This window comes from Triticum dicoccoides, chromosome 2B, assembly GCF_002162155.2.
Source record: "Triticum dicoccoides isolate Atlit2015 ecotype Zavitan chromosome 2B, WEW_v2.0, whole genome shotgun sequence".
Classification (NCBI taxonomy): domain Eukaryota; kingdom Viridiplantae; phylum Streptophyta; class Magnoliopsida; order Poales; family Poaceae; genus Triticum; species Triticum dicoccoides.
Genome location: NC_041383.1, coordinates 80,313,740 through 80,327,163, shown reverse-complemented (window position 1 = coordinate 80,327,163; position 13,424 = coordinate 80,313,740).

The window sequence follows — 13,424 nt, the reverse complement described above, 5'->3', positions numbered from 1 at the left end:
AACAACTAAAATAAAGGAAGGCATCTGGAGCATCGAACTCGGGGCGTTACAACTCTCCTCCACTAACAAGAGATCTCGTCCCGAGATCTTAGGAACGAGACGGAAGAGAAAGAGGAAGAGGTGAAATAAGAATGCAAGGGAGAAGTTTAACAAATTCGAGAGCACTCCATTAGAAAAGATGAACGGCAAATATGAGGAGAATCAAATGCTCATGGAAACAAGATAGACTCTGAAACCACTCCGATTAGAATAAGATAGAAAAGGACTGAATAAAAGAATTTTGGCAACACACCGACTGAAAATGGAAGGATTAGAACATGAACTTCACAAGATGGTATGGCACTTGATGATGAACAACACAATGCCTCCGGAAGGATTGAAAGAATGGAATGAAAAGAACTTAGAAGGAAGGGTTGAACGGAGTTGTTGAGAAAATCAACAACAAAAGAATAAGCTTGTTGTGGACTTATCAAAAACATCTCAAAACTTGAGGTGAAATTATACCACAACCAAAAGTCTGAATAGCTGAGAAGAATGAAGAAATACAAAACTCCACTTCAAAAGAAAATGGAGAATTATTTGCACTTCGAGACGCGAGAAGAAAAGATACTTGACCTCCTCCAACAAAATCTTGATTAACTCTTGAAGAATGAATTAAATCATGAAGAACCACCATGAAGAACTTCGGTAAACAAAAGGACAATGAGATAGAAGTAAAGGATGAAAAGAATAAGATTAAAGACTTGCAGTGATTTAGATGGAGGTTCCGACGAAATGGCCGAGGAAATTGAACTCCGGAAAAGAAAAGATGTAAACACTTGAAACTAGAATTTATTCATCAAGAACAAACTCCGATGGAAGGGATTACTCACTTGGATGAAATAAGAATAAGATTTATGGTATGCTTATCCTTCATCAAATTTAATTGATGATAAACACATTTTGCATACTACTTATTCTTGTTAAAAAGGGATTAAGGGGAATGTGACGCAAAACTTGAGAAAGTCTTCATGAACCACCGGTAGGATTGGAAAGAACTAATGAATTAATATGATAACCAAGGAAAAAGAATCTTGAACGAACCACCGTAAGAGTTCAAAAATGACCGATGAAATAAAATGAATCACTGGGAAGAATTAGAAGAACCAATATGCTATAGGGGATTTAGATGCAAAAGAACAAAGAGGTCATGAGCTAATTAAAGAACATTTAAATGAACCACCGGGGTAATTGGATAACGGTAACTAAAATGTGAGGACGAAGAATTCTTCTGGGACGATGGCCTCCGGTGAAAAGAAATGGAAAAAGAACTCCTGACATACTTCGGATGGGTAAGAAAGAATATCTGACAAACGGAATAATTCAAGAGGATAGCAAGAAGCTAGAACCGCGAACCTTCGAGAGAACGGGCAAGATTTAGAGGAAAAATTCTTCAGTCTTCAAATGACGACGAGAAACACCACAAAAATTACTGAGATACTCCGGGAGAATGAAAAGCAAAGAGGTTGAGCCAAAAATGAAAATAATAATTTTGAGATTGATCTTGGAAAAGCATCTGACTGATGAAATCCAATCTTACTCACACTTGAAAAGAATTTGAGAATAACTCCGGAATAATTAGAAGAGTCAGGTAAGATCCTGGGAAAAGACCTGTGGGTTAGGGGCCACTGAAGAGATAACACCGCTGGAAAGGATTGTTGAAGAGATAGATGATGCACCGAAACAATTGAAATATTTGAATTAGGTGACAACCTCGAATTAATTGGAACACAGACTAGTCTGCTGAGATGTCTTGAGCACTCCGGAAGGATAAAATGGTGAGAGGCAAACGAGCAAGGAGAACACTTGATCCAAGGAAAAGAATGTGATCAACCCAAAAAACTTGAGTTGAGTCCACCGGAGAAGAAAATGAGATGAAGAATGTCCACCGAGACGAGAATTCACCAGTTGAAATGATTGAGGGAAGACTGAAGAGGCTCCGTACGAATGAAAATTGATGCTCGAAAGAGACTCAAGCTCCGGGAAGAAGAGGGTGGGAGGGCGGGAAAACAAAGGTGACTTGGAAGGTAGAACCGATGGATAACTTGAAGAGTTGAAATAATTGAGGAAAGAAAGCAAAGACTTCGCACAAGTAGGATGGATACTCGATTACGGACTCCGGCTCCGAGAAGAAAAGGGGTGGGCGGGTTGGAAAAGAAAACAACTGAGGATTGAACTTGCAAAAATGGAGAGGGTCGAATCACCTTGACGAGAAATGCACCGGATGCAAAGAGCTGAGGAACAACAATCAAAAAACCAACTACGTGATCCTAAAGAAAGTTTGAAGGGGAAGAGGAGTAATTCAAAACACCTACGTCAAGATTCCTGACCAGAGCGACGAAGGGGCTGAGGAGTAAAAAGAATTCCAACTCTCCGATATAATTAGACTCCAAAATCAGTTTTCTTCTAGACTCGACAACGGCCAAACTACACGATAAATCGAGGGGGGCTCCTATGGTCGGTCGAGGCTCTGATACCAACTTGTCACGCCCAATATGCGACCCTATCCTTAAGGAACTCGAAGGTCCCACCAAGGATAGAAGCGCATATTGGAGACGCTTTTGCAAGGTGGATATCATTACATCAACATTACATAATAGATGGGATACATACAAGAGGCATACAATGCCACACGAATACAACAATACATCAAACATAAGATCAACATCCGACTACAGATGAAACACAAACAGAAGCTCAAATGACATCCACCCTGCTAGCCCAGGCTGCCGACCTGGAACCTATCCCCTGATCGAAGAAGAAGCAGAAAGAGAACTCCAAAACAAGCAAACATCGCTCTCGCGTCATGATCATCGCATAACCTGTACCTACAACGGTTGTTGTAGTAATCTGTGAGCCACGAGGACTCAGCAATCCCATTACCATGGGTATCAAGACTAGCAAAGCTTAATGGGAAAGGAAAGGATAATTGGTGAGGTTGCAACAGCGACTAAGCATATATGGTGGCTAACATACGCAAATAAGAGCGAGAAGAGAAGCAAATGGAACGGTCGTGAAGCTAGCAATGATCAAGAGGTGATCCTGAACTCCTACTTACGTCAAACATAACCCAAAACCGTGTTCACTTCCTGGACTCCGCCGAAAAGAGACCATCACGGCTACACACACGGTTGATGCCTTTTAATTCAGATCTGGTGTCAAGTTGTCTACCACCGGACATTAACAAATTCTCATCTGCCACATAACCGCGGGCACGACTTTTGATAGATAATACCCTGCAGGTGTGTCCCAACTTAGCCCATCACAAGCTCTCACGGTCAACGAAGGATATTCCTTCTCCCAGGAAGACCCAATCAGTCTCGGAATCCCAGTTTACAAGACATTTCGACAATGGTAAAATAAGACCAGCAAAGCCGCCCGATGTGCCGACAAATCCCAATAGGAGTCACACGTATCTCATTCTCAGGGCACACCGGATGAGCAAGACGTCGGGTTGACATAGACCCTGATTGCCCAGGGGGCGCCGGACATCGCTCGGTTTGGACCAGCACCCGAAGGAGCACTGGCCCGGGGGGGGGGATAAATAAAGATGACCCTCAGGCTTCGGAAACCCAAGGGAAAAAGGCTTAGGTGAGGCAAATGGTAAAACCAAGGTTGGGCCTTGCTGGAGGAGTTTTATTCAAAGCGAACTGTCAAGGGGGTCCCATAAATCACCCAACCGCGTAAGGAACGCAAAATCAAGGAACATAACACCGGTATGACGGAAACTAGGGCGACAAGAGTGGAACAAAACACCAGGCATAAGACCGAGTCTTCCACCCTTTACCAAGTATATAGATGCATTAATTAAATAAGAGATATTGTGATATCCCAACATAATCCTCTCCATCATGGAGCAATCTTCAACTTCACCTGCAACTAACAACGCTATAAGAGGGGATGAGCAAAGCGGTAACATAGCCAAGCAATGGTTTGCTAGGAAGGGTGAAAAAAGGTTAGAGGCTGACATGGCAAATTGGGAGGCTTGAAGAACAAGTGATAGGTAGCACAGCATAGCGATAGAACGAAGCAACTAGCATAGCAATGATAGTAATGAGATCCAAGGTAACGGTCATCTTGCCTGAAATCCCGCAAGGAAGAAGAACGAGTCGGTGAAGAAGACAAGCGGACGTGGTCGAACGAATCCTCACAACACCGGAACGAAAACGAAGCTAATGAGAGAAGCAACGCGGAAAGAAGCAAACAACATAGTAAACAAACAAGCATAACATGACATGATGCACAACCAAGTATGATGAATGTCCGGTTTAATAAGGCATGGCATGGCAAAGTGCAACCAACCATACTACAAGTTAAGTGGAGCTCAATATGCAATGAGTTGCATATTGACGAAACACCACATTCGAGTTATTTACTTCGCTCTCGTTTAGGTACACAACAATATTAAATGTTGTTAAACATGGCAAGAGGTTAAGCCTAATTAAGCTACCTAATTGGGCAAGTTTAAATGAGGCCGGAACAACAAACAACAATTCCGGAAAATCCTCATGTCCATATTTCGAATTTGGTACTGTTCTGCCTTAAACACAATCTTAATGCTGTTAAACAGCAAAATAAAGTGCACCATGTTAAACTAGGCATTTTTCCACCCCATTTACATATAAAGTTTATTAAAATCGGAGCTATGCTTAATTAGTTATGAATTAAATCATTTTAGCATGGCATTTAAGCAAATTTAATCAAACAACATTTTAAACATTTCAAACATGGATGAAAACTGCAAATTGTGAAAGGACATGAAATTCTAAGCATTTTACATATATAGTTTGTTTAAATCCAAAGCATGGTTATTTATATATGAGCAATGCAAGATGATGGCATTTCAGTAAAAAAGAATGCATTGGAAAATGCTAAAATACACAGACTGGAAAAAAATATGCACGGGCCGGATTGCAGCAATCTGCAGCGGCCCAGGAGGTCTTGGCCCGAGTGAGCGATGAGTGTGCAAAAATGGGGACGGCTGGGACTCGAACCTCAACCCGTCGAATGAATAGTGGCTGCTCTAACCAGTTGGATAGCTGTGTGTTCGTGACAAAGAGAGCTCCCTGCTAATTAAGACCTCTCTCACAACAGAACGAGCTTGGCCATGGCTGCACGGCGACAACTGGCGTCGACTATAGCGACCAAAGGCGGCGACCCCTGCAACAACAGAGAACCGGCGGGGTTGCGGAAACAGGTGGAGGGTGCGTGTGGTGCAGAAGCGAAGCGAGGGTGTGGGTGTGGATGCGCAAGGCGGGGATGAGCGGCGGCTGCTGCTCGCCGGTGTCCATGGTGACGACCAAGGCAGCGACCTTGCTGGATGCAGAGATGCAGCGAGGGTGCGGAATAGGCTTGCGGTGGCCTTGGTGGGATGTTTGTGATATGCAGGAAGGGCGTGAGCGGTGGAGCTGCGGTTGCGTGCGCGTGCGTGCAAAGAAACCGAGGAGGCAGGGCCACCTCACCGGACTTGCCTTCCGACGTGCTCGAGAAGCAAGGGTCGGTCATGTCAATGAGCGGCACGGAGTTGCTGCTCCCTGGATGGAGCATACAGGGCGATGGTTCGTGATGCGTGTGTGCAAGCACGCGTGGACACAAACGGGGCAAGCTCCAGGAACTCGTCCATGGCGGACATGGCGTCACCTTGCTCAGGAAGATGACTACGACGACGGAAATGAATCGGAGAGGGGATGGGGGAGCGGCTGCTCACCGAGGGGTGCTGCTGAAGTTGTACAAGGTCGATGGAGATCGGAGACGGCGGGAGGATGCGCTGACCAGCGCTGTCCCTGAAGTAGTAGGAAGCAGGGGAGGAAGAGAACGACGGGGAGGTAAACGGACTTGGCGATCCTTGGGCGGGGAAGACGTCTGAACGGAAGTAGTCGACGTCGAGGAAGAAGATGGACATGCCGGAGATGACCGTGGTGGCCTCCGTCCATGCAGGCAAAGGCGAAGCTCTCGGTGGTGCCCTCTGCGTTCTCTGTCTCTTGAGGAAGAAGGAGAAACAGGGGAAGGGAAAGGGTGGCGGTGGCGAGAGGGAAACCCTAGGGGGCGCGGGTTGCTGGATTTATAGGAGGGCCAGGAGGCGTCGAGGGGTCGTGGTGAAACCAAGGTGGCCATGTGCGAACGCCCCTGGAGGTTTTACTGTGAGAGAAAAGAGATCAGGAGGAGGAAGAAAATCAGGGGAAGGAGAGGCTGCGGGTGGGGCCTGGACGGGTGTCCAGCATGGATTCACCACAGGAGAGTGGAACGAGGCTGCGGGGCTGGGCTAGATGGGCCGCGGCTCGGCTGGAGCAGCGCTGCTTCTGCTGGGCTACTCAGTTGTTACTGCTGCTTCCCTTCTTCTCTTTTCTTCAGACAGAAAAACAAGACAGAAAAGCACAGGTATAATGGAGAGGGTTGAGAGAGATATGAGAATATCACTGGAGTCCAGAATTTGTGCAGGATTTTAATAAATTTACTTGGCAATTTTTAAGAGGTAGAAAAATAATCCAAATTTGAATTAAATTCAAACTTGAGTCATTTTTGAACCCAACCAAATCAACTTCAAATGGGATGAAACTTGTCAGAGAGGTATAAGGTATTGAGTAAGTTCACCAGGAAATAAATGAACATTAGTAGAGGAGGGAATAATGTCACTTGCAAAAACATGAAGGAAGAAGGAAGGAAGAGATGATGATGCATGGGCATGGTTTGAGAGAGAGATGACAAGGAATGATGCTCACACACATCATAACAACAACACACCACATAAGGATGAATGAAATGCACATGGCAACAACATGATGATTACCACAAGGTATATGATTAGAATGCAAAATGACAAGAGGCAATGCAATATGGCGATGATGGGCATGGCAATGTAATATAACCAAATGAGATGAGCATGGTGCAAGAAACAAAGATTTGACAGGGCACTTAACATGATCATGGCATCAACATAGAGGAATAACATATGCAAAATTATTATGATAATGCAAGAAACAAAATGAACACACGCCAACAACTAAAATAAAGGAAGGCATCTGGAGCATCGAACTCGGGGCGTTACATGGACATAGGAAAGATATGGAGTGGGAAACGGGCGTCGAGAAGGCCAGTCAAAGACTAGGTTAGAATAGGCTAGCCTAGTCAGCTATATTTTAGTTCAAATATGTCTGAAATATAAATGTTTTTGTCCGGTTTAGATGAAAATTATCTGGTTTGCATGTAATTCGTCTCCTTTGGTCCCATATCATTGTCCGCGTATTGGTCCCCCTGTCCACCAGTCCGCGAACAAATTCGGTGTTTGGGGGTCTGCGCTGGATATGCCCTTACCTAGAGTAGTGCACATCTTTTTTTTGGAATTGTTTTGATCTATTCATCTTCAATCATGACAATACAACAAACATAAAAATAATAAAAAATTACATCCAGATCCGTAAACTACCTAGCGACGACTACAAGCATTGAAGCGAGCATAAAACGTGCTGCTATCATCGCCGCTCCCTCGCTAGAGCTGGACAATAGTTGTTGTAGTAGACAGTCAGAAAGTCGTCATGCTAAGCTCCCATATGACCAGCACACCAGAATAGCGACCGTCGCCATTGAAGAATAGATTGGAAGGATCTAACCTGAAGACACGCGAACGTAGATGAACTATGACCAGATCCAAGCAAATCTAGATCCGTCGAAGACACACCTCCACATATCCACCAACAATGCTAAAGCTCAACTGGGGTGGGGGGGGGGGCAGGCAGGGAGAACATTATTTCATCTTCAGAGAGGCCTCGTTGTCTTGTCTTCCTGAGCAGGACATAAATCCTAACAAAATACGAAGAAATATCTAAAAACAAAGTCCTCCCACCCCGCCATCAAGGACCGGGATTCCTCACGCCACCGTAGCCTAAGGCGACCGAAGACCAGCCGGACCGGCGCCGCCGGCAGGAGGCAGTGGAACCCATCAAGGGTTGTGTACATCTGTGTCCATATTCTTTTCTATGTAAGAAAGATACATCAAGAAGAATATATTTGCTTGAACCTTTTCTCCAAGATGAATTTCATAGCATCGCCCACTTCTGCAGATTGAATTGATCAACGAGCACCCATCCAGTCTTGGCATGTAAGTAACCGGGGCTTCAAGCACCATCGAATAAGCAAGCCTTAGTAAGGCTGTCATTGGGTAGCAAACAACATTGGGGTGGTGGCGCAGTTGGCTAGCGCGTACGTCTCATAGCTATACGTGAGTGATCCTATCTTCAGATGCCACGAGCAACCCTGAACTTTGTTCTTTTTTTTTCCTCTATCTTTTTTGTGCTCGCTGGATTGGCTAGCTAAGCAGATCACAAGGCAGTTAGTACGTGATTGTTAGAACTGCACAGTGCACACACACATGCGTACATACTCGGCTAAGTAAACTTAAGCTGCCAGCTAGTCACCGCACAGCTCCCTAGCTGCATCAAAAATGGTCATAGTAAGGTTCTGTGCACTTCACCTGATCGCCGGCAAAATCAAGAAAGGTGGCATGGGCAGCGCCGCGGCGCATCCGGCGGAAGTTCTTCAGCGCATGCGCCGCAGAGTAGACGAACCCCACCACGGAGACCCCGAGAAGATATACCTAGCAAATCAACACGAGAACGATGTCAGTCCACGCGAGCTGGGCTGACGGCCGGTGGTTCACACGATTATTATGGCACTGGGCTTTTCGTTTCGTTTGGGCCGTATCAAGGCACACACGTGTGATGTTGATATGACATTACTACAATACAGTACGGTTGATGCTGTCGATATGATATTACAATACAGTACGGTTTTTATTAGGCCCACATCGCTTACGGAGAGGAGATGGCAGCAGTTTATATGCATGTTTCGTGACGTGGTGGTCACCAGGCAGCAAGCCTGGTAAGCTATCTCAAAAAAAAAAAAAAAACCAGCAGTCTAATTGGTTAATAGGCATGCAAGTAGCTCTTAGGGTCTAACGCCATGATCGTAGTACAACTTGCCATGCAAGCGGCTCTCAGGTGTCAATGTGCCCTGAGTGAAAAACTTCACATGCCCACCCCACTCTGACATGGAGTGCCTGAGTTTTTTTTTCGAGTTCAGAAGATATACACGATAGGTTACAAAAAATTGAACTGCAATATATAGTAGTAATTGCTATTGCAAGAACACAACATGTGAACTTACCTAAAATATTTCTAATTTTTTTGTACATGCACACATAGAAGTGTAACACATTCATGTTTTTTATATCAAAATCTAAGCTTTTATGTGAGAGACAAAAAGATAAGTAATTTTGAGCAAAATTTGAAAGTCACTTAGAGCAAATGCATACATTTTTGTGTGAAAACAATCAACTCCTTTTGAAACTTTTTAAGGGCTGGTTTTAGAAACGTGCTTAGTGGCCACCGTGCTCCAAAAATCCACTTTTGTTGCTATGTACATATTCATGCAATTCTTTTTTATATATGACGCTTGTATGGACCCGCACAAATTTTATTATTTTTTCAAGTTCTTTATTTTATTATTCATATTATTTTTACCATTCAAAAAAGAAATGTAAGAGAAAATTACAATTGCCATAAAATTATAGAAAATGTTAGTACATTTGAAAAATGTTCAACATGTTTTTGGAACATCTTTCACATGTATTAAAAATTATAACATGTTTTTGGCAAATGTTCTTCTTGCATTAATTTTTTTTGGCAATGTGTATTTAAAAACAGCTCAACGTGCATTAAATTATTCCATTACATTTTGAATAGTTGTATTAAAAAGTTCAAAACTACACATTTTAATGCATGTTGAAAAGTTTACAAAATAGAACATTATCAATTTGATAGTAATTAGGTACTTTAGAAATACAAAAAAGATAAACAATAATAGTGTGTGCTTGTGGTCCAGAATGAACATATAAATATTTTCAAAAATTTGAAAGTAACTTTGAACAAATGCATACGTTTTTGTGTGAAAACAATCAACTCCTTTTGAAACTTTTTAAGTGCTGGTTTTAGAAACGTGCTTAGTGGCCACCGTGCTCCAAAAATCCACTTTCGTTGCTATGTACATCTTCATGCAATTCTTTTTTTATATATGGCGCTTGTATGGACCCGCACAAATTTTATTTTTATTTTTTCAAGTTCTTTATTTTGTTTTTCATATTATTTTTACCATTCAAAAAAAGAAATGTAAGAGAAAATTACAATTGCCATAAAATTATAGAAAATGTTAGTACATTTGAAAAATGTTCAACATGTTTTTGGAAAATCTTTCACATGTATTAAAAATTATAACGTGTTTTTGGCAAATGTTCTTCTTGCATTATTATTTTTTGGCAATGTGTATTTAAAAACAGCTCAACGTGCATTAAATTATTCTATTACATTTTGAATAGTTGTATTAAAAAGTTCAAAACTACACATTTTAATGCATGTTGAAAAGTTTATAAAATAGAACATTATCAATTTGTTAGTAATTAGGTATTTTAGAAATACAAAAAAGATAAACAATAATAGTGTGTTCTTGTGGTCCAGAATGAACATATAAATATTTTCAAAAATTTGAAAGTCACTTAGAACAAATGCATACGTTTTTGTGTGAAAACAATCAACTCCTTTTGAAACTTTTTAAGTGCTGGTTTTAGAAACGTGCTTAGTGGCCACCGTGCTCCAAAAATCCACTTTCGTTGCTATGTACATCTTCATGCAATTCTTTTTTTATATATGGCGCTTGTATGGACCCGCACAAGTTTTATTTTTATGGTTTCAAGTTCTTTATTTTGTTTTTCATATTACTTTTACCATTCAAAAAAAGAAATGTAAGAGAAAATTACAATTGCCATAAAATTATAGAAAATGTTAGTACATTTTAAAAATGTTCAACTTGTTTTTGGAAAATCTTTCACATGTATTAAAAATTATAACGTGTTTTTGGCAAATGTTCTTCTTGCATTAATTTTTTTTGGCAATGTGTATTTAAAAACAGCTCAACGTGCATTAAATTATTCTATTACATTTTGAATAGTTGTATTAAAAAGTTCAAAACTACACATTTTAATGCATGTTGAAAAGTTTACCAAATAGAACATTATCAATTTGTTAGTAATTAGGTATTTTAGAAATACAAAAAAGATAAACAATAATAGTGTGTGCTTGTGGTCCAGAATGAACATATAAATATTTTCAAAAACTTGAAAGTCACTTAGAACAAATGCATACGTTTTTGTGTGAAAACAATCAACTCCTTTTGAAACTTTTTAAGTGCTGGTTTTAGAAACGTGCTTAGTGGCCACCCTGCTCCAAAAATCCACTTTCGTTGCTATGTACATCTTCATGCAATTATTTTTTATATATGGCGCTTGTATGGACCCGCACAAGTTTTATTTTTATTTTTCAAGTTCTTTATTTTATTTTTCATATTATTTTTACCATTCAAAAAAGAAATGTAAGAGAAAATTACAATTGCCATAAAATTATAGAAAATGTTAGTACATTTAAAAAATGTTCAACATGTTTTTGGGAAATCTTTCACATGTATTAAAAATTATAACGTGTTTTTGGCAAATGTTCTTCTTGCATTAATTATTTTTGGCAATGTGTATTTAAAAACAGCTCAATGTGCATTAAATTATTCTATTACATTTTGAATAGTTGTATTAAAAAGTTCAAAACTACACATTTTAATGCATGTTGAAAAATTTACAAAATAGAACATTATCAATTTGTTAGTAATTAGGTATTTTAGAAATACAAGAAAGATAAACAATAATAGTGTGTGCTTGTGGTCCAGAATGAACATATAAATATTTACACAATAATTTCTAATATAGGTTGGACTATTTCAATCCCCACAATTTTTGAAAACGTTCAAGTCTACCTCTTCAAAGTACGCAATAATGAAAATAGAAAAATACTTAAAATAAAAATAAATTGCATATAGTATTTTTCATATGGGTTACGTGCCATGAAACTAAACAGGAACTTATAAAATAAACGATAGATAATGCATTAGGAAAATTGCAGAGAGATAGGTGGAAAGCGTCTACATAGCTTAGTGGAGGTGAAATCTTTCATCGACGCCATGATGAAGATATAGTGATTCGACGGCCTACACTTCTTGGGGATCATCCCCGGCCGATGTACGTTCATCGATTAAGGCTTTCCATCTTTTTGGATGGACGACTCAAGGCGTTTTCAAAAACCATTATTGGTAATGTTCGTGCGGGTGAAAGAGTGAAAATATGCATTCTCTTTACAGAAGTCTTTGGAGTATTAATTCGAACAGAAATTGACACCGTGAATAAGGTGTTTTCAAGAGATTTCATTGTAATTCTTGGTCATATGAGTTACTTTGTATCTTCTTGAATCTTAGTGAATGAAATATGCCCTAGAGGCAATAATAAAGTTGTTATTTTATATTTTCTTATTCATGATAAAGGTTTATTATACATGCTAGAATTGTATTAATCGGAAACTTAAATACATGTGTGAATACATAAACAAATACCGTGTCCCTAGTAAGCCTCTACTAGACTAGCTCGTTGATCAAAAAAGGTTAAGGTTTCCTAACCATGGACATGAGTTGTCATTTGATAACATGATCACATCATTAGGAGAATGATGTGATGGACAAGACCCATCCGTTAACTTAGCATAATGATCGTTCAGTTTTATTGCTATTGTTTTCTTCATGTCAAATACATATTTCTTTGACTATGAGATTATGCAACTCCCGGATACCGGAGGAATGCCTTGTGTGCTATCATACGTCACAACGTAACCGGGTGATTATAAAGATGATCTACAGGTATCTCCGAAGGTGTTTGTTGAGCTGGCATAGATCAAGATTAGGATTTGTCACTCCGAGTATCGGAGATGTATCTCTGGGCCCTCTCGGTAATACACATCATAAGCTTGCAAGCAAATGACTAAGGAGTTAGTCACGAGGTGATGTATTACGGAACAAGTAAAGAGACTTGCCGGTAACGAGATTGAGCTAGGTATGAAGATACCGACGATTGAATCTCAGGCAAGTAACATACCGACAGACAAAGGGAATAACGTATGCTGTCATAACAGTTCGACTGATAAAGATCTTCGTAGAATATGTAGGAGCCAATATGAGCATCCAGGTTCCGCTGTTGGTTATTGACCAGAGAGGTGTCTCGGTCATGTCTACATAGTTCTCGAACCCGTAGGATTCGCACGCTTAACGTTCGATGACGATATTGTATTATATGAGTCATGTGATTTGGTGACCGAATGTTGTTCAGAGTCCCGGATGAGATCACAGACATGACGAGGAGTCTCAAAATGGTCAAGAGGTAAAGATTTATATATAGGACGATAGTATTCGGACACCGGAAATGTTCCGGAGTGTATCGGGTATTTATCGGAGTACCGGAGAGGTTATCG